We start from the raw sequence: 16,007 nt of genomic DNA, 5'->3' as shown, positions 1-16,007 counted from the left end.
GCGTCTGCTGTGGGTAATACTTAATTGAATGCAACCCATAACAATAAGAGCAACCTTTGGGCAAAACAGGTGATTCTGGAGATCTTGTAGAACACAAGAATCTAAAATGCCGTTTGAAGGTTTCTTACTTCATATTTTATCTGCCATGTAAGTTTTTTTTTAAAAAAAACCATTTTGAATATAACCCTTTTCAAATTTGTAGTGTAGTAATTATCAGGAAAGTGTGATGCTCTTAAGATTACACTTGTCTCCAGTATAGTCAATATTCTTAAACTGGAGTTGCCACATAAATATTCAGAAAAATGATACCGAGTCACAAAGTTCCAAGGTAATGTTTGCAAAGTAGCACTTTACAGATGGGAGGGACAGGAGAGGGAAGCTACTGTTGACTTTGTCCTGTTACAGCAATTTTAGATGGACAAATTGCAGTTGAGGAAATTTCATGACTCGGTAAAATGAGCAATGATGACATCTGTGGATGCAGGTCTGTTCATATCTTTGCAGAGCCTTTAGGGAAATAAATATCTCGGAACATTCGGTGAAGTGAAGCTCACTCAATAAATCAACCTGACACAATAACACTTCTGGCACATGAGCTTTGCTTTCTCCTCAGCACCACCTACCCCTCTGTGTTCCTGAGCTACCAAATGGTGTCTCCCCACAGGCCTCTAAATCAAATTGGTGCACACAAATACAGTGAGAATTTATTGGGAATTGGTTTTGTTTGGCAAAAACATTACTTATTAGATGAACTGAGATGATAATACATTTTGACCCTTTAAGTACTGAACCGTTTTAGACATCTTGATACAAGTAAAGAAGACTCATGGAAACTGCCTACTTAACTTTAAGCAGGGAAAAAACCAAACCTTTTTTCACTGCCTCTGCCTCCCAGTAAGTAGTTGCACTGCTCCAATGTAGAGAGACCAATAGTACTTTGCAGTCTATACGTAGTCTACAAATTGGGAACCAGCTTTGAAAACGAACACTTCCTTTTTCTTCCTCCCTAGTCTGCCACAAACCAATTTTCTTTCACTATGTAACCTTAACTGTGGATGAATTTTACATACATACTGGTGTTCCATCTTAGCTTAGGTCCGAAAGCAGTGTTGGACGTGGATTTCCAGATGCTTGTTACAACAATTCATAATTAGCACTGGCAAATGATTGGAGGGTGAAATTCATCAGAGTTTGGGTAGGGGAGGGAATATCTTCCCAATGCTGATTTTCTATTTATAAATCATCGTTGGCAGATCTATTGGCACCTGCTTAAACAACATTCGTTTGCAATTGTGTTCAAATGAGAGTTTATCTAGTTATGTTTAAAACATGGAACATATTTTAAAATTACGTTACCTGACTACTATGCCTATATATCTTTATCTTTCTATCCACACATTATGGTAAAATACAGTCTTCACAAAATAGTTGTAAGCAGAGAGATTCTCCCTTATTAACTCTATTCCTGGCCAGCAATGCTCTGTGTGACCATAGGCCAAAGAGGGGCTACCGTACATCTGCTGGCAAACTGCTGTGCAGTGATGACATCACACGTATTTCCATGGAGACAGAACATTTAAAGCTATCTCTTCTTCATTTTCATACTTAACAAAAATGGTCCCGACTGATTAGCTCTTGATGTAAACCTGGATTGACTCTGGATTTATTTTATAACAATTAAAAGTACTTTTACAGGATTTAAAATAAACGTCGTAATAGCTTCTCACTAGGACCTGGCAGATATTCTTAAAAAAAAACACACCATGCAGCAGTGAGTGCGTGACCACCTAGGCAACTGTTTTGTGATCACCTAGCAGTAAGCGCTTTGAGATAAATTTATCCAGAGCAGATTTATAAAGTTTTTAGTGGGATTTAACCCAGATTAGCTAATTTTAATACTACGAAGAGCATCCCTAGTATGTTCTAGAGAAGAAACAGTGCCCCTTCAAAGCTAGAAGCATGCCCCACGGTGACAACCTAATGTAACCGATCAAATTTTGGGCTAATGAACCTTGGCCGGTGACCTTTCATGTAGTGATGGATCACATATGCCAAAGCTAAACTATCTACAAAATTACTGCAATGTTAAAGCTTCAACTAGGAGCTTCATTTGTTTTTCTTCTGGTTAAAAAAAAAAGTCTGTTTGAAATCCTATTTGCCCCTTATCTCTGTTTGTTCAGTTGTTTTTAATATCACGTACTGAAAGAATTTCAATAGCTGTTTCACCATGAAGTCATTTGTTATCCTTCAGCGGGTCTTTGCCTTCTGAATTGTAAAGTAGGCCTTCACTATTTGCATCCTCCAGATGGAGCAGCATATAAACACTCCCAGATATTTCTAGTAAGTATGAAAAAAAACAACCATCTCATTTGTCCTTTCTGTGAATAAATAAGAGAGTGTCAAATTTTATAGACTAATAAATTTGTACGCTGGGAGTGACATTGAATCTCTCATGGCCTGCAATGTCAGAGACCCTGAGAGAGACGATCTTTTTTTGTTTTGTTTTCAAATGTATACTAAGTCAAGTAGAGGTTCAATAAAAAGCCAGGGAATTTGATTGTGTTGTTTGTCCGCCCAGTAGACTAATTCAGTTGCAATTTGCCATGAGGAAATACAATTTACATTTTTCCCAGGGTTGCATAAGCAATCACAAAGATAGTCACGAAAGAAGAATGGAAGGAATGGGTAAGAAGCACTTTAAAGCCATATTTTATATGTACTTAAAAGAAAATAACACTTTCACACCGAAAATGATTTTTGCGCTTCTGGCCTTCTATATAATGCAGTATGTCATATAAGCCAGAGTTGTCAGGGAAAATCCACCAGAAAGCTTATCCTGTGTACATGCCATTGAAATGAATGGGTTCCCCCCCCCCAGTTTTCTTCATTTCAGTTGGGTTTCAGAGGAAAAGTTCCTTAGTGGTTTGTTTATTTGTTTGTTTGTTTGTTTGTTTGTTTGCTTGGCATTCTCAACATTGTACTGTCTGGTGTTGTTGAATGGGCCTTTTTCTTTTTCAACACCTTTTTTTTAATACCAAAAGAACACGCAGCAAATACACGCTCATTTTCATTGCAATATTAAATCCCCCCAAATATTATAGCCCCACGGTCCTTCTGCATTTGATTGCAATCTCTTCTCCATCTCCTACTTAACAGAGTAACAGTTAAGATGGGTTTTAGAAAAATGAAAAATAAAATCCTGACTGTGTTTTTAATAAATTCCTAAGAAGCAACTTTTCTGAGGAACTACTCCAAGATATAGTGTATTTTTGGTAGCTCTCTATGAAATTTTTGTTTGGAAAGGGTCTATTCATTTCCATTAACCAAATTTTTGGGTAACTGCTTCACATAGCAAATTTCAGCTATGTTGAACTGACCGCGGAGCCTTGATTATATATATAACTGTTACTTAGAAGTAGCCTCTAAGGTGGTTTCCTGATTGGTTGGGTCATGAAAGTCCAGTTCTTAGAGTGGAAATCTGTACCTGACAAAAATGACTAGAGAATCCACAATTCCACTATACATTCTTCCATGCACAGTATATTTTTGCAGAGTACATATCCATGAGTTGCTACAGGGGCACCATTTGAGCATTTTTATTTTTTTGCAAGGGCAAGGGATGTCTGGTAAAGGCCTGTTCTTTGATGTATATGCACTAAAAGAAGCATATTTTTAAAACATTTTTATTCCCTCCTAACCAGAGATTTAGATTTTTATGTAGAATAATCTCACTTCAGTAGCACAGAGTGAGTAAGTTGAAAACCGCCCGCCAGCTAATTTCACCATTGAATCTCTATCCATTGCCCCCAGGTGACTCCAGGAAGTGCTTCTACCTCTGTCATTATTCACTGACCACAAAACATTCTACAAAGGACATCAATAAATTATATCTAATATTTATTTTCTTTGCATAGTAATTAGAGAGGAATGAGGCAAACTCATAGTATCCAGCACTGAATTGATTTGTGAAAATGTATTTTGATGACTGAAGTTCTAAGCTTACCAAAATGAAATATTTGAGAAAGAAATATTTGAAATCAATATTATGAAATCTTCTGAAATTGTTATATAGCAACAAAGAGACTCAATAAAACAAATTAAAATGCAAAGTATAAGCAACAGTGTTGTATCTCTATTAGCAGTGGTTGCTTTGTCATCCAAGACAGAGAGTAGACATTTCTCTGATAATATCTCAGATTGTGATACCGTCATAGAATCATAGAGTTGAAAGGGACCCACTAGGATCAGCTAGTCCAACTCCCTGCAGTGCTTGAACCCACAACCTTGAGATTAAAAGTCTCATGCTCTACTAACAGCTACCCCAGCTTGGATTTTGTTCGCTTGTAAAGGTCTATGTGGCCTAGGCCAGAGATTCTTAAGAAACATCATCTCCCACACATAACGGCATCATTTTGCAATTTTTAACAACAGTGCACACTTCATAGGGACTTTCATTTAAGAGACACATTTTTGCAAGCAGTGTTCTTCTGCATGCTTTTTTAAAAATACGGTCATACCTCAGGTTAAATATGCTTCACGTTGAGTGCTTTCGAGTTGCGCTCCTCGGCAACCCGGAAGTAACAGAGTGCGTTACTTCTGGGTTTCGCCGCTTGCGCATGCGCAGACGCTCAAAATGACGTCATGCGCAGAAGCGGCGAAAAGTGACGCGCGCATGCGCAGACGCACCATCGCTAGTTACGTTTACCTCTAGATGCGAACGGGGCTCTGGAACGGATCCTGTTCGTATCTAGAGGTACCACTGTATAAGCATTTTTGTTTGTGGGGGAGGAGGAACTGCATCGCAAAATTCAGAAGAGCAGGGCTCCATTTTGGCCCATGGCACTGCCCCTCCCCCATATGCATGCAAGATGGATTGTACCATATATTATATCCAAAACTTAGTGCCCTTGATTCAACAAGTTCAAAATGGGCATAACTGTTAAAATCATAATTTTGCCCTAAGTTTAATAGAGCCATTCCTTCTGCCGCAGCATGCCAATCCACACAGTGGTGAGTGCCTGCAAGGTAGTGCATACATGCGTGTTTTCTCTTGGTCATATGTACGCCATGCACAAATTCTTGTCTGAGAAGTTTTGCTTGAGTATCATAAAGTTACACAAAGTTTGTGCTTTATAGTACAATCCATCCCAGTGCTTCAGTGTATGAGGAAGTGTGATGGCCTGGGATTCCGATTCAGAGGCTGAACCAAAGGAATCCCAGCCTGCACAAGAGTTCCCACCTCCAGGGCCGGCTGAACTGGGGCAGGTCCTTGATTCTGAAGCGCCTGCACCTGTGCTGGATCCTCAGGAGCAGGCACCAGGTGATCCCACTCTGGCTCCAGAGGTGGTTGAGGACTCAGTGCCTACAGGTGAGTCTCCCCCTGGGCCCAGTAACCCTTTAGCCTCTCCTGAACTGCAGAGGCTCAGGGCAGAGAGGTGAAGGGAACTGGTTTCTCCCAGGAGGAGTGCTCACCTTAAGGCCAAGAGAGGCGGGTCTCCTAGGGGCCGGGACCGCCCCTGGCCTCAGAACAGATAAAGGCCAGTCGGTCCGGTCCCAGGTTGTGGGAGCAACGTCGTTGTTGAGTACCTGTACCTGCCCGGACCCAGACCTGACTCTCCAGTGCTCCTGTCCCCGTCCGGCTTCCTGCTTCAGACCTCGCCCCGCTCCTTGTGGACTGATTCCAGGCTAGTGACCCAGGACCGGACTTTTACTACGCCAACGGTAACCTTCCCCCTGGGATCAGCACAGGAAGGATGTCAGGGTAATCCATGATTCCCCATGATGTAAAGAGCTGCACCGAGCTTCGGCCTTGCATGCTCTCCTCTTCCCCTCAAGCATGACTGTGGAGAGGAGATATAGAAGCTTTCGCTTCCATTTAAATGAATCATGGCTTTCCATGTCACCCAAGTCTGGAAAACTGCAGTTAACTTTTACTACTGCTAGTTACAAACAAGCCAACTTAGTGACTGAAACTGGCTTGCTTCCACGAACAGTTGTTAAGATTAACCACAGTTTACAGGTCCAGGTGACACACTTGAGTTGAGTGAAATAAGTATTTGATCCCTTTGCAAAAGATGACTTGGTACTTGGTGGCAAAACCCTTGTTGGCAATTACAGAGGTCAGACGTTTCTTGTAGGTGGCCACCAGGTTTGCACACATCTCAGGAGGTATTTTGTCCTACTCCTCTTTGCAGATCCTCTCCAAGTCAGTAAGATTCCAAGGCTGATGTGTAGCTACTTGAACCTTCAGGTCCCTCCACAGATTTTCAATGGGATTAAGGTCTGGAGACTGGCTAGGCCACTCCAGGACCTTAATGGGCTTCTTCTTGAGCTACTCCTTTGTTGCCTTGGCCGTGTGTTTTGGGTCATTGTCATATTGGAATACCCATCCTCGACCCATTTTCAATGCCCTGGCTGAGGGAAGGAGGTTTCTCACCCAAGATTTGACGATACATGGTCCCGTCCATCGTCCCTTCAGTGTGGTGAAGGTGTCCTGTCCCCTTAGGAGAAAAGCACCCCCAAAGCATAATATGTCCCCCTCCATGTTTAATGGTGGGGATGGTGTTCTTGGGGTCATAGGCAGCATTCTTCCTCCTCCCAACACCGTGAGTTGAGTTGATGCCAAAGAGCTCGATTTTGGTCTCATCTGACCACAACACTTTCACCCAGTTCTCCTCTGGGTCATTCAGATGTGCATTGGCAAACTGCAGATGGGCCTGTCCATGTGCTGTCTTGAGCAAGGAGACCTTGCAGTCTCACAGTCCTTCACGGCATAGTGTGTTACCAACTGTTATCATGGTGACTATGGTCCCAGCTGCCCTGAGATCATTGCCCCTCATGTAGTTCTGGGCTGCTTCATCACCGTTCTCCTGAGCATTGCAACTCCACGAGATGAGATCTTTCATGGAGCCCCAGACCGAGGGAGGTTGGCAGTTCTTTTGTGTTTCTTTCATTTGCGAATTATTGCACCAACTGTTGTCACCTTCTCACCAAGCTGCTTGGCAATAGTCTTGTAGCCCAGTCCAGCCTTGTGCAGGTCTACAATCTTGTCCCTGACATGCTTGGACAGCTCTTTGGTCTTGGTCATGGTGGCTACTTTGGAATCTGCTGGATTGATTGCTTCTGTCGACAGGTGTCTTTTGTACAGGTACTATAACAAGCAGGGATTATAGGTAAGACCTCTCCCTTGCATCAGGTGCTTCTAATCTCAGCTCGTTACATACAGTGAAGATACCAGGTAGCCTGACATCTGGCTGGTTGATAGGGGATCAAATACTTATTTCACTCATTATAATGCACATCAATCTCTGACTTTTGTCTTCTGGGTTTCTGGGGGTTTTCCTGTTGTTATTCTGTCTCTCACAGCTACAGTAGTTTACTGTAGCTGTGAGAGACAGAGTAACAACAGGAAAACCTGCTTAGATACATAAAGGGGGCCACATCGGTGTACGGCACGTCACATACTGGAACTCCGATTTCAAATTGATTAACCAGTATTGAATCTGACTAAGAATTAGAAACAACCACCTTGCCATCGTTTCGTTAGTCTGTTATTCTTAACAGATCCTACTAAGTTCATTAATATGGGTACAACTCAGGTAACCATCTGCTTAAATCATTATCATTGAAATCATTGAAAGCACTTAACTTTAGCTCAGTTTCTAAATTATTAGTTATTAGTGATCAAGCTAGAGGGTTATGCTGGAAGAGCTGTGTGTGCTTTGGGCCTTTAACAAGCAAGTTTTGTTTCCTCCCGAGAGGAAAACAATATGTCCCAAATGCTTCCTTGATCCATGTTCACAGCCCCTTTTTTCAAGGCAGTTCCTTCACCTCGTTTTTCATTCCAGAACACTTATAGTCTCTTACTTGAAATTCCTTCTAAAATTACTGTTGTGAAGATTTTGACTCGGCCCCTTATACCAAATGAAATCAAGATGAAAAAAAGAAAAAGATTGCATTTTCTTAAAATTGTCCTCCTCCTTCCTGTCTCCCTTGTTCATATTCCTTGTTTCCTCCACAAAGTTTAGACTGTAAGCACCTTCAGGCATTGGACTTGCCTTTTGCTTCCATTCCTCTGTTAAACACAATGCCACTTCCGACATCAGGAGGAGGGGGTTTTGCGGTTCTCACGACCCATTCACACTCTCGCGGGGCTGACTACAGCCCCGCGAGAACAGGGGAATCCCGGGATCATTAGTATGCCTTATTCATCGCGCCAGCCAATCGGCTGGCGGCGGGGGCGAGGCGAGTAAGGGGCATTTAAGGTCGGGATAGCCCATACTCGCCCCTTTCTTTCCTTCCAGCAGCTGCGGTTTCCCTCCCTCCCACCCTTTAGGTTCTAAGCTGGACTTTGCTATGGGCCTCGGCTGGTCGCCGCAAGGGGCCTGGTAGGAATTTTTCCATTTGGCTAATTGGCTATATTTTGGAAGCCACTTGGTTTTTTCGCCTACCTCGTAGCAAACGTCACAACTTCTTGGTTTTGGCGGTTAGGCATTGGCAGGGGTATTGTTATGCAAATGAGATGGGGGGAGGAACGCCATCACCTCCCCCAAAATGCTGAAGGGTAGTTCGTTAAAGGACTCCGGGGGGCGTCACCTCGTCCGAAACCTATGGAGGTTAGGGCTTAAAGCGCGCTCCCGAGTGGTAACCCCTTGGGGAGCGCCTAGGGATGTGCATCTCGGGGGCTCCCCCTGTTGGTGCTTAACCCTTCCCGGTTATACCGGTTAGTCTGATAGGGCCAATGCCTAAAGCCAATACCGCTCTTACCTGTAATCAATGAAGTTGTGGCCATTTTTCGCCCATTAACCTAAATTCCGTGTCCTGTGTCTTTATTTATTCCATTCAGTGGGAGGGGGCGGGAATAGACACGCAAGGCATGTTTATTGTACAACAACAACAACAATAACAACAACAGTGTGTTGTTATTCTTTGCGTGAAGTAAGATAAATCTAATGCATAAATCTGAAATGGTGGTTGAAGGATCTCGCCCTGCCAAAGCTTTCTTTTCCATTCTAAGTGAAGTGGTCCACAATTTCACTTGCTTCCTGTTTCCAACATAGGGTGATATCCAGTATTGTATGAACCATTCTCAGAGTAGAACCATTGAAATAAATATCTGCATTGTATCTAGATGTCCATTAAATCCCAGGAGCTGTAATAGGATATAAGTAGAATGGTGAATATTAAGAATTTTTTTAATATATAAGAAAGTTATTGGCTTGATGTAAAAAGTGGGAATGTTGTTTTGTTTAAAAGAGCTATTTATGCACCTAAGTGATTGCTATCCTTGGGGGAGAACTATGAAGCAAGGGAGATTTATTTGTGGGGGGAGGATGTGTGTGCTGTTTCAAGTTGGTGCTAAGAGTTGGTGCTCTGTGTGTGTGTGTGTGTGTGTGTGCCTATGTTTGCATTTTGTATATAATTTGTGAGCGTGTATATATGACTTACATGCCACTCAGTTAATGGAAGCACCCGTCCTTATGCTAGTTGTATGTAGTGCTTTTCTCTTTATGCTTCTGAAAACGCCAGCAATTTCTTCAGTCACTCCTAAGCCCTCTTTATCTCTTTTTAATGTAAGTGCACTGAAGTTTTCCCTTTTGTTTGCTGCCCTTCCATTATTTACTTTGATCCTCTGTGAGAAAATCTGAAAGTGTGTTGTCCTAAATGCTAGCTTTTCACCAAAAAGATTTGAGGCCTTGTCCCTCATGTGGAAGAAAAAAGCTCTTGTGTGAAGATGCGGGTTTTGTTTAGTTCTCTATCCCTGGTGGGAGCCTTAATTGCATTTCTCTCTCACACACAGAGGCTGGCTGCTGAGTGCCTTCCCTCCCCGCTGATGCCGGAGTTTTCAAGCTCTATTACACTATGGCAGTGAAAATTCCTTGGTCTAAGTTAAAGAGTCTGTTTATTATTTTATTTTTAAGAGATTTTAAAGTATTGTCAATTCACCATTCACAGTAATTGCAACTAACAGTTGGCTAGCTTAATTCCCACCCTTCCTCTTTCTTCCTAGATGTTTCTACAAGTTTTATAACTTCCTATAAATTTGCATCCTGTTCAATTTAGGATCCTAAATTTCATGGATTACTTCCTAGGCTAATAAACATAATGTTAAACAGGACGTATTACCTGTTAAACAGAAATATGTATTAACAATTTGGAATGGATTAATGTACAGCTGGCCTTGCGTTACTTTCTTTTGTTGGGTATATTTTGATCTTCTAAAGCAAAACTTCCTTAGTTTTGACCCTAAATGGTCTCTCAGAATCTCTCAGTCATTACCAAAATATGGTAGATATTAGGAGATGGGCACTTTGAAGAAATATTTTAAAAGATATCTCAGAAAGTATTTCTATATACTGTACATTGTGGAAAATTTCTGAATTTCTATACAGAAATTCTATACTTAATTCGTTCTAGAGGTCCGTTCTTAACCTGAAACTGTTCTTAACCTGAAGCACCACTTTAGCTAATGGTGCCTCCTGCTGCCGCCACGCCGCCGGAGCACGATTTCTGTTTTCATCCTGAAGCAAAGTTCTTAACATGAGGTAATATTTCTGGGTTAGTGGAGTCTGTAACCTGAAGCATATGTAACCTGAAGCGTATGTAACCCGAGGTACCACTGTACTGTTAATGCTTGCTGTTGATCGAGCACCAATATGAATGATTCATAATGTTAAGATCTCAGTTCAAAATCGGAGTAGACACTTACTTTTCTAAAGTTCTGGGTTAGCTGCCCAAGAAATGCTAGTTTCAATAAGATTAATTAATTTCCCTTGCAAATTCCTACTTTCCAGCCAAAGCCTGAACATAATTTTCACTGTAGTTGCTTCCAGAGATAGCAAGGCCAGGTGAACAAGGGTGGAAGGATTAGCAAGTGCCCTTCAAATGGAACGGGCGCCTGTACCAATACTGACACTTTCACATCATGGCACATATGTGTCATAGTACTTAGTAGTGGGTGGGGATAAAAAGTTGGGGTCAGTGAGTAGCCGGATGAACATCAGCTTTTGTATGCTGGATCTTAAACCAATTCAGGCATTTTGAGTCTTTGTCGGTTGTCAGTAGTTCCCACTGAGCTCTATGGAACAAAGTAAACTAGCTGTTGAGGTACAGTTGGGTGGGGGGGGGGGACCTGAAATCCTGCCTCCCTCACAATGCTAGGGTTACCAGTGCTCTACCTTCTGTGTAATCACAGAATTGTTGGGTTCGAAGGGGCCACAAGGGTCATCTAGTCTAACTGCCTGCAATTCAGGAATCTTCTGCCCAGTGTGGGTCTAGAACTCTCAACCCTGATATTAAGAATCTCATGCTGCACTGACTAAGCCATCTGATTCATCTTCACTCATGGGTGGTGGCAGGAGCACTGCGTATGAGGTAATGTTGCAGTGGAAACTGAACCTCTTATACCAGTCCTCACAGTGGTCCGGCGTCAGCCAGCAGGGACTTCGTGAAAGATGCTAAATTTCTCTTGAGTCCTATTCCTCCACTCAACCTTAATGAATGGCATATTGTTAGTTCTATGATAAAAATGACTTTTTATGTAGGCCAGTGCTGGGCCTAGAATGAAGCTTTTTAGAATGCAGTCAAGCCAGTGTATGCTGTAGCTAAAATAAATCCATGAAATTGATCATTTTATTCTGTTCATTTGTTGCTTTCATATGATGCCTGTATGGTATATTTTTAGAATCTCTTAAAAATCGGAGGGGCTTTGAGCGGAGGCTATTGAAAGGGAATGCATTTAGTTAGTACAACCTCTGCGGTGTAGAGTTGTCATTCTGCCTAGGTGCTAAAAAAGTTCCAAGGCATTGGGACATGATTTTGACCGCATAGGGAAACCAGGGAGCAAGGCACAAAGGTTGGGTGAACTGGGTCACATTTTATTTCTTTGACACACCAGATCTGTAGAAGGGAACCAATATTCAGGATGCTAATTATGCATAGCAAACTGGATGAGCCAGTGCTTCCAAGTGTAAACAGTAGCTTTTCATACACTCTTTTCCTGAAGTCCCACCATTTCAAGGGAGTAGGAAGGCCTTGCTGTTACATTCCCTCCTGGGGTCCCACAACTCAGTGCAGATGTTATGGGTTGGCCTCAGAGATGCTCCTTGCTCTGTTAGCGGGTTCCTGAAGGCAGTTCTCAGAACTGTATCCTTTACCCTTAAAAGTCCCTAAGGGTGCTCACCAACACTATCCAGCCAGGCCTGTCAACTGACATGAGAAGAAAAAAAATCCTACTTGGCACCCCAAAGGTGACTGAATAAAGGGTGAGAGGATGGATGCCACAATGACCACATCACATGGTTCAGGCTTAAGTAGTCCAACATCAAACCCCGTCTCCCGTGATGCCAGCACAGCATGCATATGTACACATGAAACCAGATGTCAGGCTTCCCTTTCCTAAGTGGCAAAGGCCTCTGTAGTTGTCTTTGGTGTGGTGGCAGCAGGATTCCTTCCTTCTTCTATCTGTTGGAGCAGGCAGTTCTAGTCTTGCATTGTAGTTGGTGGTGAGAATAAAGATAATTGTTTATTTGATCGGTGCATGTTGCACTGTATATGCCTGGCCATCAGTCGTCAGTTGATACCCACTGAAGCTGATGGGAACACGGCAGAGGGCAACTAACAGCAGATGGTGCTGGGGCAGTCCCAGCAAGGGCGCACAATTGACACAGATACACACTGTCTATTGGAGAGAAAAAATTGTCATCCAGACTCCAGCCCTCTAGAATGCATACATTTTACTATTGTTTCTGTTCAGAATGGCCTTCAAATTCCATTCTTTATGCTGCTAGATAAAAATACAGAAATGACAAGTGTCATATTTATATGTAGTTTCATGGTTTAGAGCTATAACATTGCTCACTTAATACTGGAAAAATTAAGAGAAATGTGGAGTAAGAAATATTTTGGATTCTTCATTATGACTTAAGTTGGCATTCACCTGACTTCAGACAGAATAAATTAGGAGTCTATTCAAAGTTATTAATTGGAAAGGGGCCCAACTGCATGGTTACTTTTTTTTTTTTAATCCTCAGAGGTAACACTAAACAAATTCATGAAACCTGGTAAAGACCAGGACATCCTTATTCTTGGAAGATCCATATAGTGATTCTGCATTACAGAAGAGGAAAGAATTTGGATTGATTCCATTACTGTGGTTGTGCTTGGGCATCCACAGATAATTGAAAAATCCATGAATGTTTAATAAAACATTCTGCTAAATTCTTGTCTGGAAATGTTAATCTCTCATATACAGGAAAGACAGTGCTATATCGTCCAATATGCCCCAATCCATATATGTGTGTTCAAATCCCATACTCAACCATAAAGTTCGTTGGGTGACCTTAAGTTCAGTTATCATTTATTTATTTACTTATTAAATTCACTTGCCTGGTTTGGAAGTAATGTGATACCATAGTTTAGTGTTACAAGAACGAGTCTAGCGTCACCTAGGCTCACTAGCTCACATTCCCTTTTCCTTCAGACTCGTCTACCTCAAAGGGATGTTAGAATAAAAGTGGGGGAGGAGAATGCTTTGAACTCTTTGGAGGAAATATATAGGATATACCTGAAATAGCAAAATTACAAATATTACTTTTTCCCTGTGTTTAAGCAACATTCATATCCATCATGGTTTTTTGTTCTCCTTGTTTCTTGCTTTGATATATTCAAAACTCACTTCCTCTTCTCTCAGACTTAAAATAGCTGAACTTTATTGTAGTTTACACTCATATATAAACACAAATTTTAAAAGCTAAAGTTACTGAGTACAATGCAGCTAGAGTTAAGCACTTTTTCATGGCTGTGCTTAAAATGCTTAAGTGCCAAGCACTTTGGTTAAGTCTTGTAATAATGATAGGAGCTGTGATCTGAAGTCATACATATACGGTTTTCTTCTGAAAATCGAGTTTATTATTCTGGGATAGTTCCCCTCTCCCTTTTCTTGATACTACAGGAATGTGTAAAATTGGGGAGTCAGAAGAGACTGGATATTAAATCTAAGATCATAGGGCTGCATATATCCTTAGGCTAGAAAAGTTTTTTCCTCTCCTCTTTGTTGTTGTTTCCTTCCTTGTTGTAAGCATTAGCATTTGAAAATCTTTGCTGATTGCATTGAAGTTGCTTCTGCTGAGTCAGGTCATCCAGCATTTTTGAAACTCTGGACACCCATGTTACTAAAACCAGTGCTTATTAGAATTTTAATTTAACGCCAAATTCTCACACTACAAAGGGAGTTGGGTAGAAACTACTTGGTAGGTATATAATAAAGTGCTCTTGTATTTTTAATTTTTTAATCCCAACATAGGTACACCCTAAGTAGATAGAAAAATACAGTAATGACCTGTCTGTTTCTGCACTCAGTTCAAAATTATGGTCATGAGTTTTAAGCTTTCCTTCCAGCACTGTGCAGTGAAGGGCAAGAGACCGCCCCCCCCCCACCTGCAGAGGAGTATGGGGTATATTTCTGCTTGGCCACTGTGAGAACAGAATGATAGATTAGATGGGTCATTTGCCTGATTCAACATGCTCTTCTGTTCTCTCTGTTGCTGTATATACATGTCTTCCTGTTTGTATGCCTGCCAGTGTGGATGCAAGAGGCAGCGGATGCATGCCAACCATTCCAGCCTTGGTGATGCCCACTTTTGCTTGTTCATGCCCTTCACTGGCATGTGGCCCTAGCAGGGTAGGCCAACAAAAATGAAGCCTTCAGGACAAAAAGAGATAGTTCTAGAGAGCTTCCTAGCAGCATTCTACTAACAACTGAGAGTTTGATAGTTATGGGCCTTATCATGTTCCTAAATCCTGATTGGTTTTCTGCCCCGTGGGGCCAGACTTGCCCATTTTCTAATGGTCTTGTTCTGCTACCCAAAGACTTTCCCTTTTGGCAAGCCTTTGGCTTACCAAATATTTTAATCTTCGGGGTTTTCTTGTCTGTGTATCTTGTATAGCTTTCTTTTTGGTTGTGATTATTTTGTATTGCCCTATAAATATTGTTTCAGTTGGTTCTTGAACTTGTAAATTACATTGAAAACTTTTTAGTGGAAAGACACATCAGAAATATTTAAGATAAACAAATAAAAGGATACTTATGAAGGGAAGTTCATTAGTTTCCCAGAAGACTTTGTGTTGAACACCCTTCGCCTGTAACTTATTTCAAAAGTGGCTTTTCAAGTTGTGTGTAAGGCTGCAGAGTTGTACTGCACACACTTGGGCCTGGTTCACATGTTACATAGAACCATAGTTAAAATAAACTATGGCTTGATATAAAAGAACTAGTGTGTGCTGTTCAGAAGTCCATGATTCACTAAGAAGAAAACCAGAATCTGGCTTAATATTTTCTGAAAACCTAGGCCCATGGTTTGTTCTCATCAAACAAACCACAAGCAGAAACAAAAGGGGAAGAACAAAATGTGGATATTTGAGTCATGTGCATGAACAGACTGCTCCTGCATATAGTTAATTTTAACTATGGTTTAATGTAATGTGTTAGCTAAGCCTCTGTGTAACTATCTAAAACATAGGTACAAGTTATAAAACTAGAGGATAATTCTCACACCGTGAAAAAAAAAATCATAAGACCTCACCCAGCTGCAAGTATGTCCATTGGTCCAAAGAACCACACCACTAGTTATGTGCATCCAAAAGACTTTTGCTCTCTGTCCAAAATGGCTTCACACCAGCTGAACCTTTAGAAAGCAGTTTTTTTATACCTGGCAGGATTGTATGTCATGGACTGGTTGGATGCAGAGGATTGGTAGGAGGCACAATCTGGGGAACCTCAAGGGAACCCCCAGGAGAAGCTAGGGGACCAATGGTGGAATGATGATAAGTGGTCAGAGGGAGAAGAGAGAGCAGACTGGGAAGAGGATTTGTCAGAAGCTGAAGAAACAACAGGGTTTAGTGAGAAGCAGCAGCTGGGGCAGAGAGGTCCTGATTCAGAGGCTGGAGAAGAGGAGGACCAGGAGACAGAGATGAGGTCAGCTGCTGAAGAGTCCAGGGAGTCTCCCTCT

General features: G+C 41.7%; 1 protein-coding gene and 1 long non-coding RNA gene across 12 annotated transcripts in view; both read left to right on the top strand.

Moving 5' to 3' along the window:
- The window catches only part of DACH1 (dachshund family transcription factor 1), a 352,878-nt gene that overhangs the window by 64,579 nt on the left and 272,292 nt on the right, over positions 1–16,007 (top strand). The window lies entirely within an intron of this gene.
- On the top strand, positions 1,991–7,950 carry LOC310844134. The gene is made up of 3 exons (XR_014563972.1): positions 1,991–4,510; positions 4,769–5,170; positions 5,749–7,950. It is a non-coding gene; the product is annotated as an uncharacterized lncRNA (long non-coding RNA).

The sequence above is a fragment of the Podarcis gaigeae genome (genome assembly GCF_964106915.1).
Source record: "Podarcis gaigeae genome assembly, chromosome: 4".
In the NCBI taxonomy this organism is placed as follows: domain Eukaryota; kingdom Metazoa; phylum Chordata; class Lepidosauria; order Squamata; family Lacertidae; genus Podarcis; species Podarcis gaigeae.
This window is presented reverse-complemented; position numbering and strand designations above follow the sequence as displayed.